The sequence below is a fragment of the Leptonychotes weddellii genome, chromosome 8, assembly GCF_054177405.1.
Source record: "Leptonychotes weddellii isolate Sample4059 chromosome 8, ASM5417740v2, whole genome shotgun sequence".
Lineage (NCBI taxonomy): Eukaryota > Metazoa > Chordata > Mammalia > Carnivora > Phocidae > Leptonychotes > Leptonychotes weddellii.
In genome coordinates, this window is record NC_138376.1 from 119,615,071 (window position 1) to 119,636,667 (window position 21,597).

General features: G+C 44.7%; 1 protein-coding gene across 4 annotated transcripts in view; it reads left to right on the plus strand.

Annotated features, from left to right (window-relative positions):
* SCAF8 (SR-related CTD associated factor 8) overlaps positions 1-21,597 on the plus strand; it is a 196,032-nt gene that overhangs the window by 131,996 nt on the left and 42,439 nt on the right. Inside the window, exons 23-24 of one of the 4 annotated variants that reach the window (XR_014148012.1) lie at positions 2,764-2,901; positions 12,047-13,183. The exons of 1 other annotated variant lie outside the window; for it this stretch is intronic. The gene's annotated coding sequence lies outside the window, so the exon portion shown is untranslated. Of the gene's footprint in view, positions 1-2,763; positions 2,902-12,046; positions 13,184-21,597 lie in introns of those variants that run through there. 2 more of the 4 variants (XM_031035657.2, XM_081829180.1) reach the window with 2 other exon arrangements.

A 21,597-nucleotide genomic window follows, 5' to 3' on the forward strand; every position in this document is an offset into this window, starting at 1 on the left:
CTGGGTGGCTCAGTCGTTAAGCGTCTGCCTTCGGCTCAGGTCATGATCCCAGGGTCCTGGGATCGAGTCCCACATCGGGCTCCCTGCTCGGCAGGAAGCCTGCTTCTCACTCTCCCACTCCCCCTGCTTGTGTTCCTGCTCTCACTATCTCTCTCTCTGTCAAATAAATAAATAAAATCTTTAAAAAAAAAAAAAAAAACCACCACAATAAAGCGGATATCACAATAAAGTGAGTCAAGTTCAGATTTTTGTCTCCCAGTGCGTATAAAAGTTATGTTTACCCTCTATTGTAGTGTATGAAGTGTGCCAAATAGCATTCTGTTTAAAAAAAAAAAACAGTGTATATACCTTAATTTAAAAATACTTTATTGCTAAAAAATGCTAACCATTCTCCGAGCTCTCAGCAAGTCATAATCACTGATCATAGGTCACAATAACAAATATAATAATAATGAAAAAATTTGAAATATTGTGAGGATTACCTTAAATACGATGCAAAGACATGAAGTGAGCAACTGCTGCTGGAAAATTTGCGCCAATAGAATTTCTTGACGCAGGGTTGCCACAGACCTTCATTCTGTCCAGAACGCAGTATCTTTGAAGAGGAATAGAGTGAGGTATGCCAGAATACCTTTTTTGATTTTTATATCCCCCACACCATATGTTTAGTTACTTAACTGTAAAAATGGCCTAGGCAGTTTAAGAAATATCAGAGTTACGTCAGTGGACTAAAGCACAATTGAAGCACTGTATGTCCACTGAGATTTTTTTTTTTTTTACAATTCTTTTAAGTAATCTCTATGCCCAACATGGGGCTCAAACTCACAACCCCAAGATCAAGAGTTGTATGCTCTACCGACTGAGCCAGCTAAGGGCCCCTCTACAGAGAGAATTTTTAAATGATTACTTTGAAATGTAATTGAGGATTGACATAATTTTTTTTTTAAAGAGAGATTGGGAGAGAGAATCCCAAGCAGGCCCCACACCCAGCGCAGAGCCTGCCATGCTGCTCAGTCGCATGACCCTGAGATCATGACCTGAGTGAAAATCAAGAGTCAACCGCTCAACCAACTGAGCCACCCAGGGCACCCTGATATAAAATTTTTTTTAAGATAAATCCTAACATACTACCACATCTAAATTATAGCTTGAGTTTTCATTTCTTTTTCCTACATAAGAAATAAATGAAGAGACATACGATTTCTTCAGCTCCTTTGGTTGTAGTCAAGTATCTATTGTCCATACTTAGAACGTCCCTGAACCATGGTTATGAATGGAGGAAACATCAACAAAACGAGGACAGACTTGGGGTTCAAACATAGGCCCTATGTTGCAGGAGCAGTCCGAGCTGAGAGGGGGACTTAGGCTCCAGGAGCAGGTGTGCTCATCTGTGAGGTGAGCTTCATGACGCCTGCTTGAAGGTCAGGAATGGGAGTGAGGTCCTCATTCCCGCCCCACTCCCCCACCCCCCCCACCCTGCCACACTGCAGTGATAGGTCTGCAGTCCCGCTGTGGGCCCCTTGCCAGGATTTGCCAAGGCTGGCTAAGCTCAAGCAGTCATTTAAGGAAAAGGATAAAGAGTTAAGAGCAAGGTTGTCCGAAGAGGCAGGAGTATTTTCTTTGAAATAGCCAGAGAGGACACAGGCTTTTGATTGTGTTTAGTGGCAGGTGGTTGGAAAAGTAAAGAGCAGTTTCTTTTGAAGATATAAAAAGACACCTGAGGGGCCCCTGGCTGGCCCAGTCTGTACAGCATGCGACTTTTGATGTTGGGGTCATGAGTTCGAGCCCCATGTTGGGCATAGAGGTTACTTAAAAAAATTTTTTTGAAAAGACAACTGAATTGCAAGCTTTTAATCAATTGTCCGTGTCTCAAAATGGATATATTTTTCTTGTGGTGTAATACTCTATCATAAATCGCTCAAGTTCTCCTGGGACCTGTTGGAATTTTGTTTCCTTAACTTTCCCTGTCTCCCAGCCAAGCCACGTATGCCAAGAATACGTAGCCTTGCCTTCAATCCAGATTAACCCTGCTTCCTAGCCTTGGGTGTAGACTCTGCTGGCCCATCCTTCTGCTGGACCCCAAGGAGTTTGTTTACTTTAACAGCTAACTTATCAAGCCTATAAAAATGATAAATGTACAAACAGCTGAGAGGGTTTTTTTGGGCCCTGTTTCTCAGTGTATATATGATGGGGGGTGGGGAGAGGGAGAGACCTAAACAAGAAACTATTTAGAATCACCTTGTGTTCCTGACATTTTTAGAACACCCGACACCAGACACAAGAGGTAACTTCCTCTTGAATTATTATTTATAAAGTGGATCAAGCTTCCCTTTTGTACACATTATAATTTCAGAGAGGGATTCAATTTTCCAAAATACGATGCTGAATGAGAAGCATTAGGCATCGATGAAGAAAATAGCTCCTGGTTTCCTAAGCAGAGAGTTTCATTGTCGGGAATCCCCAGGAGTTTCTGCGTGGCTCAGACAGAGGCTGCCATGGGAGTGGCCTCTCAATGGACCGCATGCATTGAGACTGCTTAAAACCGCTGTAGAACAAGTCTTTCCAAACAGAAGTTGTATATGTTAGATCAGTGGCTTCCAATCTGTATGCCAGGGTCTGTGAGGTAGGAGCAGGCAGGGTCCCACAAGGGACTGGGCAGACCGACTTCTGCCCCAGCTGCCCTGCATTCGTGTGTCCGACACGTTGGACGCTCACAGCTTGGAACTAGGAAACTAATTATGAACTAATGCTTGCATCCCTTAGCGTTCCTGGCTCTAACCTGTATGATGTCAGCTATTCCAAGCCGACTCACGGCATGTAATAATCTATAATTCTGCCAAGGCACAGATGGGAATTAACCTTCACTGCATGGCAAGCGGGCAGCAACGTGTCACTTTGCAGGTGAGCTGTGGCCCAGGTGACACCTGCCATCCAGGTCCCCACCTGGCCTTTTTCTACTCATTGTTGCGTACCTGTTTTGGGGGGAAATCGCATACTATCAGGGGATTTGCAATTTGGGGGTCCGGTAACATCTGAGAAGTCTCCTTCTCTGATGTCGCAGGTCTTCTGTGAAAAGGCACAGGACTCTGGACCGCCGGATGGAATGCAAAGGCCATAGGCCAAGCGAGTTATGAGATGTGTTCTGGAATGTTCCATGCCACATCACCTCGTGGGCACATGAGGGAATTCTGTGTGGGAAACAGACACGGTTACACATCCGCTCTCAAACAGTGCAGACGAAGAGATTTTCTTACCCCAAGTCCTGGTCAATGCTTCTGAGAACTATGACTATAGAAAGCAGTCGCAGTCCGTATTTTTTTTTTTAAAAGCCATATCCCATTCTATTCTGTGCTTTCACATTTGCCCAAGATAGATGTGCCTGAAACTGTGCTGTTTGTAGAAAAAGAGTATCTACTGGTGGTTCATTCACTTGGGTCATGTTTGGAGTTCTCTGTGAGCTTGTTAAATAAGACACTGTGTCGGGGCGCCTGGGTGGCTCAGTTGGTTGAGCGACTGCCTTCGGCTCAGGTCATGATCCTGGAGTCCCGGGATCGAGTCCCGCATCAGGCTCTCTGCTTGGCGGGGAGTCTGCTTCTCCCTCTGACCCTCCTCCCTCTCATGCTCTCTGTCTCTCATTCTCTCTCTCAAATAAATAAATAAAATCTTTAAAAAAAAAAAAAACCAATTAAAAAAAAATAAGACACTGTGCCTTCCTGAAAACCATTACTCTGTTTAAAAAAATAAAAAGACATGCAATTCAAGTATAGTGTTTCTCCCTGATGTCAGAGTCACCACTCAGGGTGCCCAGGGGGCCCCGGTGAAAGCCCAGGCTGACAGCTGTTTGCTATGGAGGGGCTGGTCCAAGTCCTCTCCACGCTAAGGTTTAGGTGTAAAGATGACCCCACTTGTTGCATTTACTGCTGCTACATTGTGCTCCTTGCATGGATGTGGAGCCCTAGTGCCCGTCTTGGTTTGTTGTTGTTGTTTAAGATTTTATTTATTTATTTTAGAGAGCGAGCGCGTGCACAAGCTGGGAGGGGCAGAGGGGGAGGGAAAAAGAACCTCAAGCCGACTCCACACTGAGCGCCGGATGCAGGGCTCGGTCTCAAGACCAGGAGATCGTGACCTGAGCTGAAACCAAGAGTCAGAAGCCTAACCAACTGAGCCACCCAGCACCCCCCCCCCCGGTGCTGATCTTAGTTATCTTACATGCACATGAGAGAGAGACTAGGGTATGAAGACAAACGCATGCAACTTATCAAACAGGCGTCAACGCGTTTCCTGGTTTCGCCCTTCCAACCGTGCATGAAGGGTAATAGTTTCTCTCCCCCCTTTTTTTTTTCCTTTTAATTTCACTCACTTAACCTTCTGGTGGTTCTTTTAAACAGCAAATTCCTGATTTTAACTCTATTCTAGATAAGGAGATAAAGCATACACATAGAAAGGAAGGATCTGATGCAAGCATAGCTGAGTCCACTCTGCGGGGCAGCCCATGGACATGCTGGGCTGGGTCCCCGGACGTAGTTTTCCTGCCACCTGTCCCTCCAGCCCTGGGGCCTTGCTCCTTCAGGCCTCGCTGTCCTGAGAAACTCCAGTGGTCCTCTTTCCTGGGGTTGCATCTTCTGGCATCCAAGAAAAGTGAGTGGCTTGTCATTTCCTTGACTAAGTCATGTCAATTCTTTGCCCCTAATTCAGTTTGCAAATTCGTTTCTGCAGCTATGAAAGAAAGAAAGAAAGAGAGAGAGAAAGAAAGAAAGAAAGAGAAGCCTCTGCTTAGCTGGGTGGCCATATAGTCTCTCCAATTCAGTTGTGATGACAGCTGAGGACACCAGATTGAATTTGCTTTAAGCAAACTGGATATATGAAAATTGAAATTAAAAAAAAGGATGATTGTTCACTTTTCAAAAGGTTCCTTTGCCTTATAAAAAAGATTACAATAGGATTTCTTTTTTTTTTTAGATTTTATTTATTTATTTGAGAGAGAACGAGCAGTGGGGAGGGGCAGAGGGAGACAGAGAGAGAGAACCAGACTCCTTACTGAGCAGGGAGCCCGATGCGGGGCTCGATCCCAGGAACCTGGGATCATGACCTGAGCCAAAGGCAGACGATTAACCAACTGAGCCACCCAGGCGCCCCTACAATAGGATATCTTTAAACACCAACTTTTTCTAGTTCTCTAAAAATGAAATTTAATCACTGTCCTGGGTTTCTAGAGTATACCTTATGCATGAAGGTGGCATGCCTATAAAAAATATTAAAAGTCTTTTAAAGTTAATTTAAAATTATTTTTTTAAGATTTTATTTATTTGTCTGAGAGAGAGAGAGAGCACAAGCAGGGGGAGGGAGAAGCAGACTTCCTGCTGAGCAGGGAGCCTGAAGCAGAACTCGATCCCAGGACTCTGGGATCATGACCTGAGCCAGAGGCAGACACTTAACCGACTAAGCCACCCAGGCATCCCTAACTTTTAAAAAAATTCTTAAAAATTTGTTATCTGATGGGTTCAAGTTTACTAATATTAATAGTTTTTGCTCCAGCCTCCTAGAGGAGGAGAGAATACATCATACTAGTGACTGTTTGAATGTGCCAAATTAAAACCAAGGCCAGTACATCCTGGGACCTGCCCCTCATTAATCGTACAGTGTCTGTTCTTGGCAACCCAAAGTCAACCCTCTTAACCTGTAAGCTAGAAAGAGAGCTACCTAAAGCAAGCTCCCGTGTAAGATTCATTCGCATTTAGCATCTGCCCTGAGCCTAGAGCCTCCATGTAGCTGAGATGATTTCACTGCCACGGGAACAAGTATCAGGGGGCTGTTTCTTATTCCAGAGGGTCTCGGTGATTGGAGATGTGGCACGCAGACGATTAGACTTGCAGGATGGCACTCAGTATCTTTCACTTCCATTCCCTCCACCCTTCGCCGAGGAGCAGGGCTCCAACAACAGCAGAGACATACCTAGCCTTGGCTTCCCTGGAGCCTCCAGTCTGCTTTTCCATCCTGCAGGCATGCGGTCTGTCTTGAGGTTATAGAGTGGTGCCTTTGATAACTTGCCCTTTTCCTCTTTCTCCTCCTGCTTCCGGTCTTCTCTCCCCCTGCCTCCACCCAACTTCAAAGCTTCAGGCATCAAAGTGAAGGCTTATCAGGTCCTATGTGAGTTGTTAGCAGAGATCCTTTGTTTTCCTTTTAGCTCAACAAGGGCATACCATGTGAATTTTTTTTTAAAATATAGATGTACTCAGGGTCATGAGTTCAAGCCCTGTGTTGGGCTCCACCATGGGTGTGAAGCCTATTTAAAAAAAAAAAATACACACACACACACTGATTCCTAGTTACTTGTGGGGATTCTCTCCTGCCAATAGGAAAGGCCCAGAGAGAGAATGCTGAGAAGTAAGGAGGAAGGAGGTGGGTAGGCTGGTTGTTGCGGTGGGGTGGAGAAGAGAAGGATTCTGACTCCATAATGGCCAGAGTGTGTGGCCGGTAGAATCACTGATGCCCTGATCCATGAGGAAGGTGAGGGGCTTGGTCTGTCACAAAGGAGCTCAGAGTCAAGGATAGGAGGGAGAAGATGCTGATGGGAGCTGAGCTCTCCCAGGCGTATGGACCAAGGGAGGCGGGTGGCTGGGCCCTAGCCACTTGAGAAGGCCTCACAGAGGAGGGAGCTGTCGAGTAGAGTGTCTTCGATGGCTGATTAAGCCGTCTCAAGGTAGACAAGAGAGGGAACAGCATGCCAGGCAGAGGGAATGAAGCCTTCAGCCTCGCTCCTATAACCTAAGAGTGGATGAGCGTCTGTGCTCTGCCCTCTGTCGCCAGGGTTCCCTAAGAACATGGGTGACAGAAGGAAGAATCCATATCCTTCCTGCCTCCTCTGTGATAGACACTTTGCACACAGCACCTCACTTAGTCCCTACAGTTAGCCTCGCTGGTGGGTATTAATCCCCATTTTACAGTTGTGGAAACTCACAGCAGCCCAAGAATTGCCCACCCTATGAAAAGCAGAATCAGAGATGCAAGCCTGCTGAGTTCGTTCCGGAGCCCACCCTTTAACCGGTATGCTCAATGGCTTCTCCCGTAGACGAGCTCGCTGGGAGGGTTCTGCCACATCCCATGTCTACACCCTTCCACTGGTTCACAGGAGTTTGGACTTCACCACCTACGGAAATAGCTTAGTCTGTGATGGTCCAGAAGTCTCTTATCTTTGGATCATTCAAACGTCTATGTTATATTTGAATCATTCATGCCAAATGGCATAATTTTCCAGGATATAATATCTGAGATATTTGAATTAAATGAGGACAGGACATTCTACGACAGTGTTTTGTAGGACAAGAGCTCAGAATGTCATCTAGATTCCCAATCTCTGTGTGCCCTTGGGCAAATGGGAGACCTCTGAGCTTCAGTTTTTTAAAGTTTAGAATGAGAATTTTCTGCCCTGCACTTCCTAAAGTCTCTTTTTGCACTAATATGACCATTCTGTTATGTTGGGATTAAGTATGCACAAAGATTGGGGGCGCCTGGGTGGCTCAGTCGTTAAGTGTCTGCCTTCGGCTCAGGTCATGATCCCAGGGTCCTAGGATCAAGCCCCACATCAGGCTCCCTGCTCTGCGGGAAGCCTGCTTCTCCCTCTCTCACTCCCCCTGCTTGTATTCCCTCTCTCGCTGTCTCTCTCTGTCAAATAAATAAAAATCTTTAAAAAAAATTTTTAAAAGTATGCACAAAGATTATATGCACAATACGTGTGTGGATATGATGTAGGAAAGAAAACGTGATCTCAGTTTAGTAAAGGAGCCCTGGGTATCCCCTGTCTTAGCGATAAACTTCCCTAATAGGGAATAATTGCTTTTATTTTATTTTAATTATTCTTACACTTGGTACTTGGAAAGACTCAACTTCGTACTCTTCTAATCTAATGGGATGTCACTCCACACATTTTAAGTAGGTTTTTAACGACAGAACAACGAAGCATTAGCCAATGATGTTAGAACATGTCTGCACACACTGATACTTTCAGATCTGTGCCAACCATCCTGCTCCCATATGCGCTGGCCAGACGGATCAGCTGGACGAGGCAGATTGGGGTCTGGCATCCATGAATAACTCTGGCACTTTCCTTTTGACGTGGCAGGGCAGGCTGGCTGAGGCTTGGATCTGAAAGTCTATTTGCAAGGACCTAGTTTTCTTGGTATTTCTCCATCACCTCCTTAGTTAGCCCACTGGTGATGAATCCAGTGCATTCGTGCCGGAACAGATCACACTCTGGGTAGGTTTTCTGTGGCTGGCTTCGTGATCTCATGCCTCCTCCTTTTGGGGAGAACAGGAGAGACAGACGAGGGCAGTGAATTCTGGTCGGTCAGCTTTGCTGACCACTGGTGGCTCTGAGGAGAGTTTTGCTGAGGAAGAAATGAAGGAGACTCATTAAAAAGGGGTCAGAGCCTCTCTCTCTAGATTCTCTTTCTCAACTGTAATTTAGAAACCATTCTTCAGGCTTTCGGCAGTTTCCAGCCTGCTAATGGGTCATTTGGAAATCAGAACACAATTACTTTAAGGGGGTAAAATGCAGAATAGACCACAAAGCCTTTACGTTGTAATTGAAGTTAAGTTCATTTCTGTTTCTCCATGTAGCTGCCTGTGGTGGGTTCTCTGAGGAGACACTGCCTGGTCCTTACTCCTTCCCTCTTCTGCCACCCCTAGACCTGTAGACCTGGCCACTCTTTCTAGAACGGGGTTTCTGCAAGTAAGAAAGGATATAGCTGTTCTGGAAGCAGGTGGCCTCCCCTGCTGTCCTGGTCACCTATGGCCCCTCATCAGAAGTCCCACATGTGGGTCACAATATGGGGTGGCTATTTGCATGTCTGGTAGCCCAGACATATCTGGGGGTGAAGCATCTGTCAGAGGAAAGGCATAAGATACTTGGGATCAGGCACATTTAGCTTGAAGTCTGTCTCTGACACCTTGTGTCACCTTGGCTAGGTCACTAACCTCTTTGAACCTCAGTTTTCTGGTTTGCAACGTGGGATTAATGAAACTCTGTGCTTTGCAGGGCTGTTTGTATTGATGGGGTGAGGCATGTATGTAAGTTACCAGGAGCCAGCAGACCCACCAGTGAGTTTCGGCTGGAGAAGGACACCTCCATGTCCACTTGCCTTAATTATGCCCATTTTATAAAAGAATGACTGCATTTCAAAATTAAGTTGCAGCACATACACAATTAATGGCAGCTTGAGCTGCAGAAAACTGGTTCTAGAACTTTACCAATTGCCTTCAGCTATTACTCACCTCCAGGCACTGCTGTGTCTCAGTTTATTTTTTAAAAAAGTCATCTTTTGTGCCATGTTCTCATTGACAAGTGGGGGTTTTGGCCTCCTACTCTTTACAATGAAATTATAGCCATTTTTAAGGAGGAGAGTGAAGCCCACTGGTAACTGCGAACAGAAGGAGCGAGCTCTTGAAGGAGTTTGGAGCAAGCTCCCTGTGAGGAGTGTCTGCTCAGCCGCAGATCCGCAGAGCAGCTGGGTGTCCTTTTTTCGTGACGAGGCTTTAGATGGAGCAGCTTGTGTTGGCCTCTGCACCTCAAGACGGAGCTCCACGGCACGGTTAGACACTTGGGCTGAGTGGTCTGGAATACGCCAGAATGGCACACGCGGGGAATGGGAAGAGCGGGGGCTGTGGGATTAAAGCCACATGGCTTGAGTTCCCACTCTGCTCTTTGCCACTTGACACTGGGCAAGACACTTGTCCACACCTCCGTTTCGTCATGGAGACAGATCTGTTTTGCGAGGCAGGCTTCACAAGGCACTTCGTAGGTGAGGGATAATGGTAGCATTGAAACTTGGCAGAAGAGATGAATCATAGTAATAAATAATGAATTCGTTGATACCCAGTGTTACTAGCCAGAGACACCGCGTGGAGACACAATCGGGACCTGGTTCTTGTTCCCGCTTGGTGGCTCGGCCACTCGCATCCCCAGGTGACACTGGGCATGTCACCTAAGCCCTCTGATCTCAGCTGCCCCACGTGCAGGCTGGGGTCCCCGTTGTAAGAGCCAGGGAGTTCATAAATGCGAAGGCGCTTTGCTAAGGAGAGCAGTCTCCGGATAGAAGCTCTGGGACCATTTTCTCCACCTCTGAAGTGTTTCTTGCACGAGTACCGGATGGTTACTTTTTAATATCCACCTATTTCGGTCATTTTACACGCTCTGATAGCAAGTGCATCGCGTACCTCGGATATCCACCTCCCCGAAATGCACAGGCATAGAAATACTTGCCAGGATTCCATAAAAGATGTGCTATTCGCTTATTTCAAGTTTGTCAGGACAGAACTATTCTCTTGCTTGGCCACAAAACCCACAGAAATTGAGTCTTTGTTGGTGTGTATGTGCCTGTGTTAGATCATTCTCAGATGTCCCCACCCTACAATTTGAGTAAATTTGTGTCTTTTTCGTTTTGTTCCCCAGTGTGGTCTTGGTGCCTTTTACCACACACATGCTGATTTGCTCTGGACATCAACCCTGTCCTGTTAACATCCTGGCAAATCTCATCCAGATTTAGGGAAACGGCTCTTTAGGTACTTTAGGGTTGTAGCTACTGATAGTGAAGATGAGCTTATTTTCATTGTCGTTTTCTCTTGAGTAGCGTTTAAGTTAGCATTTGAAGGATGAACGCATTACCAAACACTTAGAATAATCCAAAGTCAGAGATGACATTTGGTGCCTGTTTTGTTTTGTGTGGATCATTCACACATTTCAGAGTTGTGTCTCCCCTTATGCCAAACACACAGTAGAAAGATGAAAAACTCATTCCGCATTTTTCTTACCACACGTCCCAGCCGGGATGCCCTCAAAAATAAACACAATAATATGATATAATATAAATAAACGGTTGTTTTGGCATCATCTAAGTGTTACCAACCACAGAGGCATAAAGATCAAATCCAAAATGACTGCATATAGTTTTTCAATCGCTGAAACTTACCATTTTGTTACTAATGGGAACCAATTGCCCCAAATTTCCAAATATTTAATTCCTGGTTGTACCTATGGCATCTGTGAAAGTCCCATTAAACTTTTCAGCTCCAGTTCAATATCGTTTGAACAAGGTGTGGTGAGGTAACTTGGCATCATGGTTGCAAGCATCAGTTTAGGGCCAGACCTCCTGAGTCTAGACCCCACCTCTGCAACGTGTACCATGGCAAAGTTACTAGTTATAACTACCTCACTGCGTCCAACTAGTGGAATTTTACGGCTATGGAGTATGTTCTTACAGAATGCTTCCATGCTACTCTACTTTTTAAATGTGTTCTTCAGCTTTGATGTAATTATTTCTTAATTTGAGAAAACCAGCAGGTACCTCCCCTCCGGCACTCACCAAAGACACTTCTTAGATCTTAAGACAGCAGAAGATGTAGAAATGTGTATGTTCAGAAGTTTACACCCATATAGCTTAATCACATCCTCACTTAAGATTTTAATCGACTTCACACACTAACAGATATTTTGCCACTTTGAATGTTCAGCTCGTTCAAAACTCCAAGCAGAATGTTAGGACCAGAGCAGCCCAGGTTTAGGTATTTTGTAAGCCTCACCATTGCCAAGGACTGAAATGGTTATACCTGGCTGTGCTCTGTATGGAGCCATGGAGGCAGGACCCCATGGAGCCATGAATGTGGTTGGATTGGCCTTCTTTTTAGAACTCATCCATTGAGGTCTTCTTAGTCTAGAGGTGAAGGAGCGAAGGCCCAGCAAGGTTAGGTGACGTTGTTAGTTACTGGTGGAATCGCATCTGGAGTCTGGGCATGCTGACTTCCAAGACAGGGGTCTCCCCTAAATAATTCCAGCCCGAGGAGAGAGATGAACACTCCATACTCTGGTTCTTCCCGCTGTCCTGGAAGAAGCCATGGGATTTTTAGAGCACAGAAATTCATCAAACATTGAAACATTTGCTGTTGTATTGACACCATCTCTTCTTTAGGAATTGTCTTGGAAAAAAAAAAAAAAAACTAGGAAAAGTTATTCCGTTGACCAGTGATGACCAGTTATTGTTCCTTTTGTCAACAGGCAAGGTGATGAATGAAGTTCTGGCAGCTTCCTGTGTCCCAGGCCTTATAGAAATAAATGAGACGTGCTTCAAAGTTCTAATGTGCATCACATCGGATCTTGTTTAAGGAAGCATTAAAAGGAACCCGCCGTTACCTATTGAGAAGGCTCTGTGCTCTCAGGCATTATTTCTGATTGAATCCAGAGGTTGCGAGCATGCCTCCCTGTATTACCTGTTGGAGCAGGTTTAATTTTATAAATTTGAAACACAAACTCTATGAGTTTCCAGTTCATAATTGTTCTTTTTGAGGATGCACTCAGATGAACAGTATCGCATCTGTAAGAGATATGCACTTCCACAGGACCCGAACTGACTGGACTATAAATGGCAACACACTCCATCTGTAGCATCATCCAGTACCAGTGATGGAAAGGGCAGATTGCGAGGAAACCCTTCGGAGGGGGAAGAAGTCATATGGTGTTGGAACTACAGATTCTTAGGACCATAGTTTTAGTAAACCACGGCTTTTTTCTTGAACACAACATGCTTGGACTGTAGTTCTTGACTGGTGACTTTAATCCATCGTGAGTCATCTCCTGGGACCTCTCAAACATTGAAAGTCTTGAGCTTTCGTTGAAAAAACAATGCAGCTTTGAGAAAATCCAGGGTTCAAGATAGTCTTCCGGGTATTTCATTCCAGCCTTCGGTGTCCTGTTATAACGAACAGCAGGTACCCAGATGGTAGATGAGAAGCCTAGTGGGAGAGGAAGGAAATGACAATGAACAGGCATATTACATTGTATTGTACACATACTTTATAAGTACATTTCTTATTAGCTTCTTATTCAGGCAGAGATTATAAAAAATTTGCTGCAAGTATCCAGACCAGGATTTTGTGTTTTGGAAATTATCAGTGTTCATAAGACCTGCAGGGAAAAAACAAACAAACAAACAAAAACAATGGCAAAAACGCAAATAAGAGCACTCTTGACACCTAAAAGAATATTTTTATCATTCTTTTCTTTATTTTGGCCCTGTCACAAATTAAAGTACTTGGAATGCGGTAGTCTGTGGTCTCTTGAAATCGAATCAATGAGAACCTGACACTTTCACAGAATGCTGTCACTTTGGACATTCATAATAAAAATTGAAACTAATTTTGATTGTTAGTCACTTACTTGGTCTTGGAGCTCAGTGTATCTTCTCTGCATCATCTTTGCCTCGTGGCCGAGCCATTTCCATGGCCCTGTATCTCGACAGCTGCATGCATAGTTTGGGTCTTTCAGTCTCTTGCCCTGAATTGCTGTCAGTTTCTTGATTTGCACAACCACCTTTTGTTATTTGTTGAAAGGCTGAGCTATTTACGAGTGCCAAGGTCCTTTTGATTAGGCCTTCTACAACATGGATCGAAGATGATTTCCTCCTCAGAAATATCACATCTTCGCTCTCTTCGGTTTCTGACTATACTGTATTTCTTGTTAAATGGATTATAATATAATTATAACATATTTTGATTCTATTTTCTAGTAAATAAGTCAAAAATTGGAGAAGGCTATGGGTAACTTAGCCACAGCTCCAGGCTTTTTTGACTCTCTGCCCAGTGTTTTAGAGTATATTTTTGTGTATTCCACAATATTCTAGTATGAAAGACTTTAAAAGTCCAAAGAAATTCAAACCTGTGAGCCTATTCAGAAAACTCAGACCTTGCTCGGCACTAAATTTGATAGGGAAACAAGAAAAGGTCCCTTTCCTTCTATTCCTTTGTAAGTAAAGCAGCAACGGCAGGTACGCCCCTCAGCTAGCTCCCTGCCCCACCCACCTGCCGCCCCCTCAAAAGGAACAGCCCGGATCTGGGGATTCATTTGGCCATTCCAGTGCATGGATAAGCAAATGATTTTGGAATTCTTAAATCAGAGAAAGAAGAAAAACAAATAGAAGACTCTGGGGGTCTTTTCTGTGGATGGGGTGGGAGAAGAAAAAGTAGGAGTGAACAAACTTAAGAATAGGATCATTCCTTCAGAACTGAGGTTCACGGGCAGTCCTGGCGGTTCCCCGGAGGTGTCCGACCAAGGCAATCCTTCTAACCTACCAGGAGGCACCATAATGAGGGCAGAAGGTGAAGCTTTTGTTCCCTGGATGAATTCCCTTTTCCAAAGTCTCTATCACCCTCTGCCTGAGCATCTGGGCAAAGCTCTCTTTGTGAATCAGCGTGAATATTTAACAGTCCACCCTCCCTCCCTTCCTTCAGTCTGCAGCAAAGGAACGCTTTCCAAAAAAAATCTTGAGCTAGATTTTAAAATATTATTAGGTGACTTTGACAAACTGAAGCTATTTGGTGTTTACACAATTAGAAAAAATCGTCGATGTGGGTTGTTTGGTTTATACATAAAGGCTGGCCTCCCGCTCGAATACCGAGATCTCATTCAAATGAGATGGTCTCAAGCAATTCCTTTGCGGTTAATAAATTCTTCAGAGAGGAAGAAAACCTGGAACATCTGCTTCAGGACGGTCTCTGCTCAGAAACTGCACATAGATGATTACTTTTATCGAAAGCAATTTGTGTTTTAAATGATTTAAGAATACAAGCAGTTAAGAAAGTGGTTGAATTTGATGCTTTAGAAGAAAGCTTCTTTCCATTCATTATTAGTAATTTTCCTAAATCCACTATTTCTTGGTCCAGTTTTTTTAAATTGGGGAATATTCCACACTATCGTGGCTGGCATCAAATCACATAATTTTTATGGCTGGGCTTTCAGAGGCCTGCTTAAGGATTACCAGGAGAGGAGCCTCCGCTGTGTTTAGACTGGGTCATATTTATTTTTTTTATAGATACTTACTGTACCTTTTAGTATCTGTGAGAAACCTTATGTTTACTTCTCTTATTTCTTCTCTGAGACACAAATCTCTTTCAAAGCATTTTTTTTTAAGTTTTATTTATTTATTTTAGAGAGAGAGAGAAAAAAAAAACATGGGGGAAGGGGAGAGGGAGAGAGAGAGTCTGAAGCCGACTGCCCCCTGAGTGCAGAGCCCAACACACAGGGCTCCCCTCTCAAGACCCTGAGATCATGACCTGAGCCTAAACCAAGAGTCTGACTCTTAACTGACTGAGCCACCCAGGTGCCCCTCAAAGCATTTTTTAAAAATCTCATAGAAAAAGACTTTACCTGCGGGCTCTAAGGAAGTAAAATAAAGCTCATTTTCACACATTCTTGTGTTACTGCAAAAATAAACATCAAATGACTCTTATTAGAGACAGCTTAGGAAAGAATATAAACTAGAAAAAAATGTATATACATGATATTATCTAAACTTTTTTTATATACAAGCTCAAACACTGTGCTCAAATATATTTTCTAAAAAGATATTATATACAATATTAATACAAATTTTAAAACCCACCAAAGGATCCATATTTCTAGAAATAAACGTGGCTTTCAGATGGCTGAAACTATCAGGATGCACAGTTGGGAAGGACCTTGAAGGCACCTTTTGTAAATTTTGCCTGGGTGATTCACGGATGAGGGCAAGACTGTTAATGAATAGAAGTAATTGCTATTCAGAAGATTTAAAAAAAATTTCTAATGAAGACTGAGCCAAATTCTTATTTATATGACCTTAAAGGACCCTTTGTGAAGAGTTGCATTCATAATTAAAAGTCCACGCCCCCCCCCCCCCATGTTAAGCAAGTTGAGAGCCATGGCTAACAGATATCCATGGGCACCTCCCTCTCCCTCAGGACATCGTTCCCATCCTTTTATTATTGACAAGAAAAGGGAAAAAGGCCGATGAAGAAAAGAAAGTCATTTTTGCCAGAAATGTCCATGTTATAAGAGTTGTTTTGCCTGTGTAGACATAAGCACACGGACATGCGCACACTTCATGGGGCTGGAGGCCGTAGCAGGGTGACCGGAATCCACGCAGGTCACAGAGAAGCCTAACTTCCAAAGATGTGGCCAGCTGGGGAGACCACGGGGAAGGAGAGGCCAGCCTGGGCTTCTGCCACAAGAGCCCAGGAGCTCCTGCCCAGAAAGGGATCAGCAGCCCCAGGTCATCTGTGCGGGAGGCCTGGCCACAGCTGAGGCCCCATCTCTTTCACACCCTCTGACTCCAGCCCCTGAGTCTGGCTTTTTATTAGAATGTTGTGCTTTTGTCTTCAAATACCAATATTCCTTTGTGCATCCAATACATACTTATTTAGTACTTACTAAATGCCGGGCGCTGTGTGGCGATCAGGGGTGGGGCAAGGACTTAAATAATGTCTGTGCGGTATCATCAGGATCTGCATGTTGACAAGGAAGACAGATGTATGTCATATATTAAACATAAGATGAATGCAAAAGAGCTCACATAGGCAGATAGAAACCACGTTTCCCTAAAAATGACTAGTTTATTAGCTCAACTTTCCACTACAGAAAAGAAAAAATAGTTCTGTTTCTCTTTTTTTGCTATTTTCTAGCCAGTAACAAGTTTATCATTTATTTGGTTTTCAGAATCTTAGGATTATATTTACGTGTATTAGTGAACCACTCTTAGGCAAAAGTATAGTATTTCCAAGGACTTACCTGATTTTCAGTGGCCTAGCAGCAATATTCCTTGGGGCAAGGTTTCGCCAATATGTTCTTAGTGGGCATCCCTTAAGCAGATTCAAAACAGGACCCCCTCTTTTTCTAAATCCCTAAACGTTATCAAGGAAGCAAGTACCACCATCCATGAATGCTGCAGTGAACTCAGCAGAAGTGACAAGCTTCAAATGTAGTGAGTGGAAAGAAAAACTCAAACTACTCTCAAGCACAATGACCTTGACTTCACAATCTTTGGAAAATTTTAAATAGGACACCAGATGCTATTTCTCCTATCAAACCAATAGAATTCAGAGTTTCTTGCGAGATCTCTCTTATATTAAAAAAAATGACATTTAATGGAACAAGGATAGTCTATAATGAGACAGTGGGAAGGAATACATAGAAAGTTACTCTTGGCCCACATTTTTTCTGAAGTGAGTTTGAATCTCCTGGGTTCATCTTAGCAGTTCCCAAACAACAAGGTAGGTTTCCCCAGATCCTTGTAACGGTAAACTGATGAACCCTAGAGGGAGGGTTGACTCAGTGTTTTTCGCCTAGTTATATCATGCTTAGATATATTACCATGAAATATAAAAGAGGAAAACAAAACCAATCGAAAACCAGTGACTTGTGGATGTCATTCATCATTGGCTTGTATCTTTATCTGAAGCAGAAAGATCCATCAGCTCTAAGTACAGGAATTTACCTAACTGGAATATAAGACTTGTGATACGTAGATTTGCTTTGGAAATTCAAATGTTTCCATTCAGTGATGAACACTAGGCCCATGCGGACAATGCACATTACTTAAAATAAAGCAAAGTGTTAACTAGAATAAGTGTTGGACCACTACTAAATCATTTGCTAATTATCCTTTCTTGGACTTTAGCCAAGACGAAGTAGTAATGTTCCATTTAGCCAAAATTCTACCTGCACTCCAACTAAAAGCAGTAACTCTTCAGCGCCCTTGACCATCAAAATTTTCAAATTAAGTTTTCACAAGATAACATCACAATAAACTCTTATGCCTAGCATAGTAGAGGATTGAGGCTTCTTCAACCAACTTCCAGTTTTTAAGGAATTTAAATATATTTCTTAAAGGCTCGAAAACAAGTGCTCTACTGGATCTAACCCCACCAGTCTTTGCTGTTGCAAAAGGCCCTCAGAAGACTCCCCCGTGCTGCCCTGGAGGTAGGCACCACGGAGCCTGGTGCCTAAAGAACCAGCTTCTGGGGCACCTGGGTGGCTCAGTCGTTAAGCATCTGCCTTCGGCTCAGGTCATGATCCCAGGGTCCTGGGATCGAGCCCCGCATCGGGCTTCCTGCTCTGCGGGAAGCCTGCTTCTCCCTCTCCCACTCCCTCTGCTTGTGTTCCCTCTCTCGCTGTCTCTCTCTGTCAAATAAATAAATAAAATCTTTAAAAAAAAAAAAAAAGAACCAGCTTCTATCTATTATAGACACGAACCAAATAGCCGCTCTCTCCCCAAGAGCAGGGCAGAGAGGAACCCCACTTAATAGAAGCACTGTGCTCAGTGGGTTTCAGTTCATCCCTTAAACAGCGAGTCGCTAAAACCAGTACCCCATTTGAGTTGTCTACACTTGCATCAGGGAAGCTTCTTCTCATCCGATTTCTTCCATTGCCCATAGAGAAAACAGACTCTCACTCACGTGCATTTCTTCAACTACTCTTAGCTCATTCTTCAGTTTGCCTCTTTTTCATTCCTTTCTCTTGATTTGCACTTGGGTTATTTGCTAAGTGCTTGCAGTTGAAGATGCTTCCAGGCCCTTCACAGTGGTTCCCAAACTGGTCTGCACATTAGAATCATCTGGCCAGCTTAAAAAAAAAAAAAAAAAATACTGATGCGTATGTCCCTTCCCTAAAGACTGTGATTTCTGGGGGTGTCCTGGGCATTGGGAGTTTTTAAAAGATCCCTGGGGGGATCCTAAGGTGCAGACGAGTTTGGGAACTGCTGGGCTAGAGGAAAGAAAGGAAAGGTTTGGTAAGCCCCAGTCCTGCATCCCAGCTCTGCCTCCTGTTAGTTGTGTGATAGGGGGCAAGTTATTTAACCCTGGTTAAACCAGGAACCCTGGTTTCCTCATCTGTAGAGTGGAGATAATCATGCTGGCGGTTTTCTCGTCTGCATAGGGAACATACCGTTTACATTAACTGATTAGTGACAGCGTGTGTAATGCCCTTGGCACAGGAAATGGTGGCTGGCATTTATCCCCAGGGCAGAATCAAGTTTAATCCATTCCCAAGACTTGGACACACACCGGGGATGATGAAGTGCTGTCAGCTTAATGAAAGTGAAAATGAGTAGGATGACGGCCAGGTTGGCTGCCACATGGGAGGCTTTCCCCTCCAACCCCCGACAATTGAATTGTTCATCTATTGCTAGCCTGTTGGAAAGAATGAAAGAACCTTATACTCAGAGATAAGGCTATTGTGTTCATCTGTTTTCCCAGGATGGGGTGAGTCTGCCCAGGGCTTTGGGAATAGGCTCTGCCTGGCAGATCAATCAGAGAAAATCTGGAAAGTGGACACCTTTGAAAAGCCAGCTTGACTCCATGAGTCGGTAGCACATTTGCTGATGGCCCTTGGCCACAGTCCGAGGTACATCCATAAGGATAGATGTGAAGGCAAGTAGGGGTGGGGCTGTCATGGGCTCCCCACTCCTCACCTATCCTAGGCCCTCCCCCATTAGAGTCTGCCACCTGATTATATTTTTAATCTAATAAGTCTCCTCTCCTCCAATGGTTCTCATTTATTGCTTTGTATTCATGTGAAATAAGCAAAAATTAACTTCATTTATTTTTTTTTAAAGATTTTATTTATTTATTTGAGAGAGAGAGAGAACATGATGGGGGCACAGAGGGAGAAGCAGACCCCCGCTGAGCAGGGAGCCCAATGCAGGGCTTGATCCCAGTACCCAGAGATCATGACCTGAGCCAAAGGCAGATGCTTAACTGACCGAGCCACCCAGGTGCCCTGCAAAAATTAACTTCATTTCAGAAAAGAACCACAAACAGCATGCCTGTTGGGATGATGGTGGTTCCTGCAAGTTGACTTTGGGGGAGGAGAGAAAGTCTATCTCATCTTGCCTCGTGTGACCCCGGGGAAGTGTCTTTGGCGGAGGAGAGGGGAGGTTAGTGGTGTGCGTGCCCTCAGGATAGAATCCTAGAAAGGTGGAGTGTCAGAGCTGAAAGGAACCTGAATAATCACCCGAACCCCAGGGGTTCCTAACTGTGAACACGTGCAAATTATATGCAAGATCGTAGGCGTATTGAAATGTTTCTTTGACGAGGGCACAGAGCTTGGTAATCCTCCAGTACTTAAAGACAGAATTTATTAGTAAGGAAACCGGGACAAAGGAAGCTTGCAAGCCACACGGGCAGTTAGGAGCCCAGTGGGGACAGAGTTCAGGCAGCCACCCTGGGCTGCACCCCCAGCCCCCAGCTCCACAGCTGAAGCAGCAATGGCGGGGAGGGGCTGTTTAAACCACAGGCTCAGCTCATCCACCCTAGATCGCAGCCCGAGTCCGACCGAGCTGACGGGGGGCACAAGGCAGCCCCCCTCTCCCTTTAACTGAGGACGCCGTGTCCCCTGAAGGCACTAGGAAGAAGGGAGAAGTGTTGTAGCTGTGGAAAATTCTCATTATTTTGCCCTGCAAGGAAGAATCGGTCTGGCTCAGGGTCCTAGCAGGGATCTGGGCGGCTCTAAAAGCTTTCAGGCCACTCACTGTGCAAGGTAGGTGTCTTAGTGCGGGTTGCTGTAACAGAATGTCATCAGCTGAGTGGCTTATGAACCACAGACATGGATGTCTCAGTTCTGGAGCCTGGGAAGTCCAAGATCAAGGCGCTGGTAGATGTGGGGTCTGGTAAGGGCCAACTTCTCGCTGCGTCCACCTCCCTTGGGGGAAGGGAGCCGGCGGGCGGCTCTCTGGGGTCTCTGTGTATAAAGGCACTAATCTCATTCCCGAGGGCTCTGTCCTCGCATCCTGACCGCCTCCCAAAGGCCTTCAGATACCATCACATGGGGGATTAGGTTTTCAATTTATGAATTTAGTGGGGGAGGGGAGACACAAACATTGTCTAGAACATTAGGCAAAGGCCTAGAGGAAGAAGGATGGTTTTTCTTTTTCTTTCTTTTATGTGATTTAGTTTTCGCTTGGGCTCCTTGGCCACAGAGAGGCCTGACAGGATGAAAGATTTTGACAACCGTCTCTCTTAAACCCTGACGCCAACAGGACCACCTTAACAATGAGAGAGAAAACATAACCATGTACGACTCGCTTGTTGTGGTTGAGCTGGAGGTGGTGGGAGTTCGTGGGGTCCACTGAGAGCACTTTATGGGAAAAGCTTAGAGGGACATCCACCCCCATCTGCCCTCCCCAGGAGAGGGTACGATCTCGTGCCAAGCAGCTCAAGCTCCCAAATCAACATGCGTGCTCCACCACGTGCTGCCATCTAACCGTGGCCTCCTTGAGCCTTAGTTTCCCCCACCATAAAATGGGGACAGCTGTGCCTGCTTAGTGGGATTGTTTGAGGACAAAATGAGAAAATGATTGAAAGTAGTTTCTGGGTCTAACAGATCCCACCTGTGCTGTGTTGAATGCATTCTGCATTGTGAAATCATGTCACTTTAAATTGCAGTTAATGTCGGGGGCGCCTGGGTGGCTCAGTTGGTTAAGCGACTGCCTTCGGCTCAGGTCGTGATCCTGGAGTCCCGGGATCGAGTCCCGCATCGGGCTCCCCGCTCAGCAGGGAGTCTGCTTCTCCCTCTGACCCTCCTCCCTCTCATGCTCTCTGTCTCTCATTCTCTCTCTCTCAAATAAATAAATAAAATCTTTAGAGAAAAAAAAAAAGCCAAGAGGAAGATAAGGCGGCATCTTAAAAAAAAAAAAATTACAGTTAATGTCATTAGGAAGGAGGGCATCAGGCCTGATCATTCAAGTCCTGAGTCGCGGATGAAAATAAAAGATCTTGAATGATCGCCTTTCCTTTACCTTT